This window comes from Panthera pardus, unplaced genomic scaffold (genome assembly GCF_024362965.1).
Source record: "Panthera pardus isolate Hobbes unplaced genomic scaffold, ASM2436296v1 HiC_scaffold_20, whole genome shotgun sequence".
NCBI classification, from domain to species: Eukaryota; Metazoa; Chordata; class Mammalia; order Carnivora; family Felidae; genus Panthera; species Panthera pardus.
This window is the reverse complement of record NW_026526766.1, coordinates 56,412,877-56,425,040: the sequence shown is the minus strand read 5'-3', so window position 1 is coordinate 56,425,040 and position 12,164 is coordinate 56,412,877. Positions and strand designations below refer to the sequence as shown.

The 12,164-nt window shown below is 39.7% G+C and overlaps 1 long non-coding RNA gene across 4 annotated transcripts in view; it reads right to left on the bottom strand.

Annotated features, from left to right (window-relative positions):
• Positions 1 to 5,215: 5,215 nt before the first annotated feature.
• The window catches only part of LOC128778606 (uncharacterized), a 136,273-nt gene continuing 129,324 nt past the window's right edge, over positions 5,216 to 12,164 (bottom strand). For all 4 annotated transcript variants that reach the window (XR_008424237.1, XR_008424240.1, XR_008424238.1 and 1 more), the window contains exon 3: positions 5,216 to 8,181. This is a non-coding gene — a long non-coding RNA (uncharacterized LOC128778606). The remainder of the gene's footprint in view (positions 8,182 to 12,164) is intronic.

Here is a 12,164-nt window from a genome sequence, read left to right as displayed (position 1 = left end):
TTCTTTTCCCAGCCAAGATAGTAAATGGGAAATAATATCACATCCCTGAGAATGACTGAAGACTATTGCTGGTTTAAACAAGCAGTAGCTTTTGTCACAGCTACTGTGCCGGGTATAGTCTAATTGCTAGGGCAGATGGATAAGTCTTCAGATATATGATATATGGTCATTATCTGACAAAAGCAATTCTTTTTTTTCCAAATCCAGTCAGGAAAGAGGATCAGAAACAGTTTGTATTCATGTGGGATGGCCAACAGTATTTATTCATTTACACTTTGGCCTTAGGGCTATGCCAGCTTTCCTACCCACTGCCACAATATAGTTTGATGAGATCTGGACTGTCTGGGTGTCCCACAGAACCATCACACTGATCCATTTCATTGATGGCATGCTGATGTGCTCCAGGTAATGTGGTAGGAGATAAACCCTACCAAGATTAAGGAACCTGCCATTTCAGTGAAGGTTTAAGGAATCTAATGGTCTGGAGTATGTTGGGATAGCTCTCCAAAGTAAAAAATTGCTGCATCTTTTATCCTCTACCACGAAGATGGAAGCACAGTGCCAGAAGTCCTCTTTGGGTTCTGGAAGCAATATATTCTACAACTAAGATCATTGCTTTGGTTCATATACCAGGTAACATGGAAGGCCGCCAGCTCTGAGTGAAACCTGGAGAAAAAAAGAGTTCTGCCGATAGGATCTGGAGAACCCTATGATGTTGGAAGTGTCAGTGATGGGAAAGATGCAACGTGGAGCTTTTGTTAAGCTCCAGTAGGAGAATCATAATGCAGGCCCTTAGAATTCTGACTATTGCTGCCTCTGAATGTTCAACTTGTCAATAGTAGAGATCAATGCTGAGCTCTCTATAGAGCACTGTTTGAGGAAACCAACCAGTTACTTGGTGGCAAGTCAACTACATTGGGCCTTGGGCGGTGGTTCATCCTCCAGAGATAGGTGACTTATTTAGGGTATGAGTTTGCCTTTTCTGCCTATAGTTCCTTGGCCACCATCACTATTTAGGGGCTTATGGAATGCCTAATCTATAAGCAGAGATTCTCACACAGCTTAGCATCCACACATGGAACCTACTTCACAGTAGAGGATGTGTGAAGTGGATCCATGGTCATGAGTCCACTGGTCATATAATGCACCATCCTGGGGCAGCTGGCCTTAGAAATGTTGGAACAATTTTTGTTTATTTTTTATTTAAAAAAATTTTTTTTTCAATATATGAAATTTATTGTCAAATTGGTTTCCATACAACACCCAGTGCTCATCCCAAAAGGTGCCCTCCTCAATACCCATCATCCACCCTCCCCTCCCTCCCACCCCCCATCAACCCTCAGTTTGTTCTCAGTTTTTAAGAGTCTCTTATGCTTTGGCTCTCTCCCACTCTAACCTCTTTTTTTTTCCCCTTCCCCTCCCCCATGGGTTTCTGTTAAGTTTCTCAGGATCCACATAAGAGTGAAAACATATGGTATCTGTCTTTCCCTGTATGGCTTATTTCACTTAGCATAACACTCTCCAGTTCCATCCACGTTGCTACAAAGGGCCATATTTCATTCTTTCTCATTGCCACGTAGTACTCCATTGTGTATATAAACCACAATTTCTTTATCCATTCATCAGTTGATGGACATTTAGGCTCTTTCCATAATTTGGCTATTGTTGAGAGTGCTGCTATAAACATTGGGGTACAAGTGCCCCTATGCATCAGTACTTCTGTATCCCTTGGGTAAATTCCTAGCAGTGCTATTGCTGGGTCATAGGGTAGGTCTACTTTTAATTTTTTGAGGAACCTCCACACTGTTTTCCAGAGTGGCTGCACCAATTTGCATTCCCACCAACAGTGCAAGAGGGTTCCCATTTCTCCACATCCTCTCCAGCATCTATAGTCTCCTGATTTGTTCATTTTGGCCACTCTGACTGGTGTGAGGTGATATCTGAGTGTGGTTTTGGTTTGTATTTCCCTGATGAGGAGCAACGTTGAGCATCTTTTCATGTCCCTGTTGGCCATCCGGATGTCTTCTTTAGAGAAGTGTCTATTCATGTTTTCTGCCCATTTCTTCACTGGGTTTTTTGTTTTCGCGTGTGGAGTTTGGTGAGCTCTTTATAGATTTTGGATACTAGCCCTTTGTCCGATATGTCATTTGCAAATATCTTTTCCCATTCTGTCGGTTGCCTTTTAGTTTTGTTGATTGTTTCCTTTGCTGTGCAGAAGCTTTTTATCTTCATAAGCTCCCAGTTCATTTTTGCTTTTAATTCCCTTGCCTTTGGGGATGTGTCAAGTAAGAAATTGCTACGGCTGAGGTGAGAGAGGTCTTTTCCTGCTTTCTCCTCTAGGGTTTTGATGGTTTCCTGTCTCACATTCAGGTCCTTTATCCATTTTGAGTTTGTTTTTGTGAATGGTGTGAGAAAGTGGTCTAGTTTCAACCTTCTGCATGTTCCTGTCCAGTTCTCCCAGCACCATTTGTTAAAGAGACTGTCTTTTTTCCATTGGATGTTCTTTCCTGCTTTGTCAAAGATGAGTTGGCCATACATTTGTGGGTCTAGTTCTGGGGTTTCTATTCTATTCCATTGGTCTATGTGTCTGTTTTTGTGCCAATACCATGCTGTCTTGATGATTACAGCTTTGTAGTAGAGGCTAAAGTCTGGGATTGTGATGCCTCCTGCTTTGGTCTAATTCTTCCAAATTACTTTGGCATTCGGGGCCTTTTGTGGTGGAACAATTTTTTAAAGGTACAACTGAAGTGCCAGATTTGTGATAACACTCTAAAGCAATGGGAAATATATAAGGAAAACTTCTGGTGCTACATCCCCAATGAGAAGAATACATGGGTCTGGGAACCAAGAGATGCAAGCTTATCAATTACTCACAATGACCCCATGGAGGATTTTGTACTTTGTATACCTGCAGCTCTCAGCTTTGCAGAGTTGGAGGCCCTGATTCCCAAAGAAAGTGTACTCTTGCCAGGGGACACAGTGAGGATCCCACTGAACTATAATCTATGGCTGCCATGAGGACAATTTCAGATTCTTTGTGTCCAGGGACTAGACTGGATTGGCAAAGGTAATTGACCCTGATCATCAGGAAAAGGTAAGTCTGCTTTTACACAGTAGGGACAGGGAGGGAATATGTGTGGAATCTATGTGATGCAGTTGGGCATCTCCTGGTATTCCCTTGACCCATGAATGGACACATGCAGCAACTCCAGCCTGAGAAGGGTGTGATTACCAGACCCTTGAGAAATGAAGGATTAGGTCACACTACCAGTAAGCCATCAAGACCAGGCAGGGTGACAGATGACAGTGAGGAGAATTTAGAATGGAAAATCCAGAGTATGGGTATCAGTTGTGGGCCTGAGATCAACAGCAGTGATCAGAGCTGTAGTTCATTCCATTAACCTGGCCCTTCTTCACGAAAAAAGGCCCCTGGGAATGAAGGAAGAACTGCTCCACAATCGCTTGTAGAGAGGGAGATGTGTGCAACCATGAGAATGTGCCTTTCTTGTCTCTGACTGTGGGGAGCATAACTGATTGATGCCCCCAGCTGCTATATTGTAAGTACGCTACTGCATTTGCTCTGAGGCTATGTTTCCTGTGGTCTGTTTCTAGCCAGTGAGGTGCACAGCAGGGATATTACACCAGGCCCTTTCCTTTGAGGCAGAGGACGCCTCAGACTGATGACTTTGGCCTGAGGATTCTATGTTAGCTTTGCAGAAACTTTCTGAAAGCTTCATGGCAGTCTAAAGCTCTTCCTATCCTACTTTACTTCTTTCCCTTTCTCCTTCCTATGGGTCAGACGTGTGTCATTGTCTGACAGATCTCATCCTTCTCTAGCTCCCTCCCCATTTTCTTTCAGAGGCACTCTCAACCAATTTCTTGCAAGTCTAATCTGATCTTGATGCTTACTTCTTGGAGGACCTGAATGAACACAGGTAGCTATAAATTTACCCATTGTATAGATGAAGAAACTATACTTCAGAGGGATTAAGTAACCTGCACAAGCTTAAACAGCCACTTAGTGGCAGAGCAATGATATAAATCCAGGATTATCTGGCTTCAAAGCCCGAGTACCTAGATGTCATATTCTTGTTTTTCTGCCTCTGCCCCTTCTGTTTGATTCATTCTCCCTTAGTCTCCTGGAAGGGCTTTTGAATATTCTAGTCTGTCTCTACCTTGCAAAGGCAGGAGGAGTTTTTGACTGCACTTGTACCAGAATGTGAAAGGAATAACAGTTGTACTCCTGGGGTTGGTAGTTCTTGAGGTTAAAGAGTCCCCCTGGGGAAGGAGAAACTCCGAGGATATGGTTGGGGCAGTTTTGTTGAGCTTTCCCTCCACTGCCTGGAAAGTCTCCTTGGAGAGTTAAATTGTGAAAGTTTAGTTTTATAAGAGAAACCATATGCCTTTATACTCATTATCTTATTAGAACATGTCCCTCCCTCACACAAAATCTTCTAGGATTTAGTAAGGTTTCTTCTTTTTTTATTAAATAAAACACAAAATTTTTAAGGTGAACACTGAAATGAAAACCAAGGGCTGTCTGGACTTTGTGGCTCAGGTACTATGTCTGTGGAATTCATTCACTTTTTCCTGATGAGTTTATTTGTTCTCCTTTCACTGTTTCTCTTCCCAGTTTTTCTTGAACTCACCACATCAATTCCCACCATTCCACTGAGAATGTTCTTGGGAAGGTCCCCAGTGGCCTCCAGGTTATGAAATCCAATATTCACTTTCTCAGTTCCCATATTGCTTGTCCCCTAGGCAATGTTAACATAGTTTATCACTCCCTAATCTTACCTTAAAATGATCTTCATCTTCACCTATCTTTGGAGACACCACCTTTCACTGTTTTTCTGCCTATATCATGAACTGCTCCTTGTCATATTTCTTATTATATTAGAGTGCCCTAGGACTCAGGCCTCAGCAAACTACTTCTATATTGGGCCAGATACTAAATATTTTTTTGTTTGGGGGCCATATGGTCTCTATTACAACTACTTAAGAAGCCATAGACAGTATAGTAGTTCCCCATTATCTGTGGTTTCAGTTACTCACGGTGTGGTAGCAGATGCTCCTCCTGTTATAACGTCAGAAGGTCAGTAGTAGCTTAACAGTACTTTACAATGCCCATATCATTTACCTCATTTTGTCTTATCATGTAGGTATTTTATCATCTTACATCATCACAAGAAGGGTGAATACATATAGTAAGATATTTTGAGAGAGACTACATTCATATAACTTTTATTACAGTATATTGTTAAAATTATTCTTTTTTATTATTATTTTTGTTGATCTCAGTGTGCCTGATTTTTAATTTTTTTAATGTTTATTTATTTTTGATAGATAGAGACAGAGCAGGAGCAGAGGAGGGTCAGAGAGAGAAGGAGACACAGAATCCGAAGCAGGATTCAGGCTCTGAGCTGTCAGCACAGAGCCTGATGTGGGACTTGAACTCACAAACTGTGGGATCATAACCTGAGCCAAAGTCAGACACTTAACTGACTGAGCCACCCAGGCACCCCTAATGTGCCTGATTCTTAAACTTTATCATAGGTATGTATGTATAGGGAAGTGTGTGTGTGTGTGTGTGTGTGTGTGTGTGTGTGTATGTGTATATATACACAGTTCAGTACTGTCCACAGTTTCAGGCATCAGCTGAGGGTCTTGGAACATATCCCTTGAGGATAAGGTAGTGGGGGACGACTCTACTTAAGTAAATGTTGAATTGATCATTGTCAAGATTGCTATATTTATTCAGTGCTTATGATGAGCCTTGCATTGCTAAGTAAACAATAATTTGTCAACCTAGTATTTCAGCATAGTTATCCGAACATGACTGGAGCTCAGAGGGAGGAAAAGTTCCCTTCCTGTGTACATAAGGGCAAAGAATTCTGTTTTGAAATGTCTATTTCTCTAGGCCCTGTGCCAAATTTTATTTGAAATTCAGGGATTTTGAAAGGCTCAAGTCTCCATCTGAACTCTTTTTTCTTATTAATGTCAGTATTCAGCCTTTGCTAATGACCTGAGAGTAGGAAGTATGTAGGGGTAAGGAGGAGAAGAGCTTCAGCTGCTGGGGGGAATGTGGGGCAGCTTCTTAGTAGGGTCTAAGAAAGAAAGAGGTTACTTTATTTGTTGAGATGCAGTGATTAAACTCCCAAAGTGCATTTTGAGAGACAGTTGCACACAAGAATAAAGATGACAATTAAAATTAATTACTGTTGTTGTAGATGTTTGCATTTCTACAGCAGTTTGTATTTACTAAGAATTTTGTAATCAGTTATTAACTCTCCCTTACCAGAGCCTTGTGACATGGGCAACATTACTACAGATGTTTGTTTCGTCTTCTGGGAAGAAATATGAGCTTCTTTAGCCAAATACGAGGATTAAGGAATCAAAATCCTTATTGCTGCTCTTTCACTGACTGTGTGATTTTGAGAATCCAAATAATGAGAACTTGAACATTGTCTTACTCTGTAATTTTATTATGAAGAATAACTCATGAAGATGGTTCAGGGGGTTGGTAAATTAAAAAAGGTATGTAATAATATTTACCTCTCAAATTCATTTTCTTCTAGGTTTTATTTTTTTAATTTTTAATTTTTTTAAGTTTACTTATTTATTTTGAGAGAGAGACAGAGAGAGAGAGCACGAGCCGGGGGAGGGGCAAGAGAGAAGGGATCCCAAGCAGGCTTTACACTCAGCGTGGAGCCTGACATGGGGCTTGAACTCATGAAATGTGATATCATGAGTTCTCATGATCATGAAATCAAGAGTCGGATGCTTAACCAACTGAGCCACCCAGGTGCCCCATTTTCCTCCAGGTTTAAAAAAAATAAAATTAATAATAGCATTTATAGAGTATTTTTACATATCAAGTACTTAGCCTAGTACCTAGCATATTAATAAACCCTTAATAAAAATTATCCATTATCAATACTGTAATAAAACTTATGTAATATATGCATTATTTTTGCTTCCATTCGATTGCATTCATATTACTGTCTTTGGATGAAGATGCATGCAGATGTACACTCACTTATTCAGCAATATTTGTTGAGTGACTACCATTTATCACGCAGTGTTCCTGGAGCTAGGGACATAGCGGTAAACAAAAAGGAGTTCCTACTCTGATGAAGTTTATATTTTGGCAGGAGGGGGAGGACTCACATTATCGTGGTGGAGAGGCTTACATTCCAGTGGGAGTTAGGCCAAGATAGAGAGGGTAGAAGCATGATTAGGATATATTTAGAAAATATGTGGAGAACTTTTTTCTGATTTTTCTATAAAATAGTATTTTATTATAGCAGTAGGTTAAGAATAAGCTATTAATTTTTATAAAAGTATTTAAATGCATAGTTGTATATTTTATTTTAAAAACAAATATACTGGGGCACTTGGGTGGCTCTGTCACTTAAGGGCCTGACTCTTGATTTTGGCTCACATCATGATCTCATGGTTGGTGACATCAAGCCCTGCATGGGTCTCTGCACTGTTGATAGCATGGAGCCTGCTTGGGATTTTCTCTCTCTGCCACTTTTGTATTCTTTGGGTAAATACCCAATAACAGAATTATTGAATCATATGGTAATTCTATTCTTAATTTTTTGAGGAACCTCTGTATTGTTTTCTACAGTTTTCTAGCAGTTTGCATCTCCATCAACAGCACACAGTTCTTTTTCTCCACATCCTCACCAAAACTTATTTATTATGTTTTTTATTTTAGCTATTCTGACAGGTGTGAACTGATAATCTCACTGATATGAGATGGTTTTGATTTGCATTTCCTTGATGATGAGTGATACTGAATTTTTTCATGTGTCTGTTGGCCATCTGTATGTCTTTTTTGGAGAAATGTCTACTCATGTCTTCTGCCCGTTATTTAATTGGGTTATTTGGTTTTGGGGTGTAGAATTGTATGAGTTATTTATGTATTTTGCATACTAACCCCTTCTCTTACTCAGTAGGTTGTCTTTTTGTTTTGCTGATTGTTTCCTTTGCTGTGCAGAAGCTTTATATTTTGATGTAGTCCCAATAGTTTATTTTTGCTTTTATTTCCCTTGCTATAGGAGACATATCTAGAAAAAATCTTCAAGCTTTTTTATTACATGAAGCCCGCAGGATTCCTGGTTCTTCTTTTAATGGTGAGGCCTCCATGCTCTGCCTTTCTGTTGGAAAACCCTGTAAGGGTAAGAAACAAGAGAACATTACAGGGGAATACTCCCAGAAGATGTCTCTGATCTTGGATTCCTTCTGTTTTACCAAAGGAAAATTCAAACAGGTTAGCCTCTGACATGAAGAGACCTAGGCATAAGTCCACAGCAGCATGTAAGTACACTGAGAAACCTGCATAAAAATAGACCATCTCAGGCACTCAGAACTTAAACTTCAGGCTTGGATTAAGCTCCTAGACACATTAGGGAGACAACCAACAATTATTCTATTTTACATGGAAATGCTAATTTCACTTGCAAAAGAGAAGTACTAAAATAGTATTATGATTATAATAGTAGAAATGTAGGAGTATGAGATTTGTAATGTTATAGACAAATTAAGCATGAAATGCAAATACCACAGTAGAGTGGGCTGGGTATCCAGATTTCAGCTGAAATTCTCTGAAAGGGTTACAATGGCTAGCTAGTTCTACTGATTAAAGGGCCCTAGAGTAGAGTGTTAGGAGAAGGAAGAAGTATAAAGAGAGGATATAGACAAAAGTTAAAGTGGCCTTAATGTTTTTGACCTCTTCTTAGCTCTTCTCAGGAGGCTGTTCATAGATTTGAATATTTATAGTTGTGTATTCTCTTACTGGAGTATGGGTACATGAGAGCTAATTTAATAACTGTTACTTATAAGACTGCCACTTATGATGACTGTGAGTGGTAGCTTGAAGACTGTCGTAGTGTTCTTGGGCTTATATACCAAAATACAATAGACTGGCTGGCTTATAAACAACAGAAATTTATTTCTCACAGTTCTGGAGGTTGGAAAGTCCAGGATTAAAGTGCCTGTAGATTCATTGTCTTGTGGGTAAGGGGCATTAAGGAATCTACTCCTGAAATCATTGCTTTACTGTATGCTAACTAATTTGGATATAAATTTTAAAAAATAAAAAATAAAGAAAAAAAGATTTAAAAACCAAAAAAAAAAAAAAAAAAAAAGGAATTCTTGGCTGCATATTTTTCTGATTCAGCACAGTGAATATATCCTGCCACTCCTGTCTGGCCTGCCAAGTTTCTGTGGATAGGTCTGCTGCAAACCTGATCTGTCTTCCCTTGTAGGTTAGGGGCTTTTTTCCCTTGCTGCTTTCATGATTCTCTCCTTGCCTGAGTATTTTGTGAATTTGACTATGATATCCCTTGTTGATGGTCAGTTTTTGTTGAATCTAATGGGGTCCTCTGTGCTTCCTGGGTTTTGATGTCTGTGTCTTTCCCCAGGTTAGGAAAGTTTTCTGCTATGATTTGCTCACATAACCCTTCTACCCCTTTTTCTCTTCCTCTTCTGGGACCCCAGTGATTGTGATGGTGTTCCTTTTTAATGAGTCACTGATTTCTCTGATTCTTAAATTGTGCTCTTTTGCCTTAATCTCCCTCTTTTTTTCTGCTTCATTTTTCTCTATAGATTTCTCCTGTATATAGCTGATTCTCTGTTCTGCCTCATCCATCCTTGCTGCCGTGGCATCCATCCATAATTGCAGCTCAGTTATAGCATTTTTAATTTCATTCTATTTTTTACTTCTTTTATCTCTGCAGGAAGGGATTCTAATCTATTTTTGACTCCAACTAGTATTCTTATTATTGTGATTCTAAATTCTGGTTCAGACATCTTGCTAGTATCTGTGTTGGTTAAATCCCTGGCTGTCGTTTCTTCGTGCTCTTTCTTTTGAGGTGAATTCCTTTGTTTTGTCATTTTGAAGGGAGAAAAGGAATTAATGAGGTAGAAAAATTAAAATAAAAAACAATTAAAAATTTAAAATATTAAAATTACAAAATTAAACACACACACAAACAAAAAAATCAGATAAATGATGCTAGATCCTAGGTGTGTTTTGGTCTGGGTGTTGAAAGTGGTTTGACAGAAGAGAAAAAAAGGGGAAAAAAAGGAAATCTTTTGGGAATTTGAAAAAAATGAATACAGTGAAGTAGACTAAAATGAGATGATGGGAGTAAAATGGAATTTGAAAAAAATTACACAAAAGTAAAGAATATAGTAGAAAAAAGTAAAGAAAAATATTTTTAATATAAGTTATAATAAAAATGATTTTTTTCTCTTTCTGTATTCAAGAAAAAGAAAAGAAATGAAAAAGAAAAAAGAGAAAAAAAGAAATCATTTGAAAATTTGAAAAAGTGAATACAGTGAATACACTGTAGTAGACTAAAACAAAATGATGGAAGTAAAATAGAATTTGAAAAAATTTACATAAAAGGAAAAAATATAGTAAGAAAGTAAAGAAAAATATTTTTAATAGAAATTTAAAGTAAAAATGAAGTTTTTCTTTCTGCGTTCAAGAAAAAGAAAAGAAACGAAAAAAAAAAAAAGGAAATCGTTTGAAAAGGTGGATACACTGAAGTAGACTAAAATAAAATGATGGAAGTAAGAATTAGAAAAAATTTACACAAAAGTAAAAAATATAGTAAAAAATTAAAAATATTTTTAATAAAAATTGAAAATAAAAATGAATTTTTTCTTTCTGTATTCAAGAAAAGTGTAAAAGAGAAAAAAAAGAAAGAATATTGAATAGATGGACCTGCTAACAGATTGAAATAGGACTGAAATTACTTTGTTTTCCCCTAGAAGTCAGACTATGTAGCGCTTTGTAGTCCATAAACTAAGTAGGTGGTGAGACTTGTGTTCCTCAAAAGCGAGGTTGGCCCAGTTGGGCAGGGCTCAGTGTAACAACTCCGTTCTCCACTAGATGGCGGTGCTAGCCTACTGGGGTGGATTGTTACAGTGCTCGTAGTTGTGTATACTCATGCGTAGGAGCGGTGAAAATGGCATCACCCAGCTACCCAGGCGCTAGTATCGGAATTCTGTTCTCCCAGATCGGCAATCCCGCACCATCCTCTGTCTTCAGCTCTCGTCCGCTCCCTGCTTGTTCACTGTCGGTGACCAGGCCCCAGGCAGTACCTCTCTCCCAAGTTTTGTTTCAGATGTGGCTGTTTTCCCTGGCCCCTTACTTCTGAAGGACTGTGGCTTTGACCTGTTCCGCCCCTCTGTGGGAGAGTCTCACTGAGCAATGGCCAAATGAGCAATGGCCGAATGTCAGCTGCATCCAGGAATGCTTGCTGGACTCTGGTGCTGCCGGTGCCCCAAGATTGCAGCCAGGTGCCAGCCCGCCCCAGAAAAAGTTCACGAGATAGTGTAGCAGCAGCTTTTCAGAGATTATGGAAAATCACAACACACATCTGGCACCAGGCTTCACCCTTAATGACCTTGTTCCAGCACCACCAAATGTGGCCGTTTTCTGGGGTCTGCTGGTACCAGGTGGCTTCAACCGTCTCTACCAAATGTCCTTCCAGCAGTGGAACCGCTTTTCCCCATGTGGCCCGAGAACCTCCCGAACCCCACTCTCTGTTCCTGGGGATTCGCCCTTCCCACCAGAGCACCTCCAGGTATGGAGCTGCGGAGTTGCAGACTTTGCATTCCCCTTGTTTACAGTCTTAATCGAATTTAAACCCTCTCCTTTCTCCCTTTTTAGTTTAGTCCCTGTGGCTGTTTCCAATTTTCCACTTTCTCTCCAGCTGCTTTTGGGAAGGGGTGCTTTTCCCATATTCTCCCCACCTTCCCCCCTCCCAGTCTCCGTCCTCTCTCTGCCTGCAAAAGTGGCTCCCTGCCTGCCCCTGGCTTCTCGCTCCCCAAGTTCGGCTCTCCCGCCGCATATCTGCTGAATTCTGTGGTTCAGGTTGTGCAGATTGTTGTGTTAATCCTCCAATCAGTTTTCTAGGTGTGTAGGATGGTTTAGTGTTGGTCTGGCTGTATTTCATGGAGGGAGCCACACAAAAAGCTTCCATGCTGTTCCCCCATCTTGGCTCCTCGTACCCTATTGGAAATTTTTTGATTATTGATTCAGTCTCCTTGCTGATAATTGCTTTGTTGAAATTTTCTATTTCTTCTTCACTTTTGATAGGTTATGTTTCTAGCAATTTATCCATTTCTTCTAGATTGTC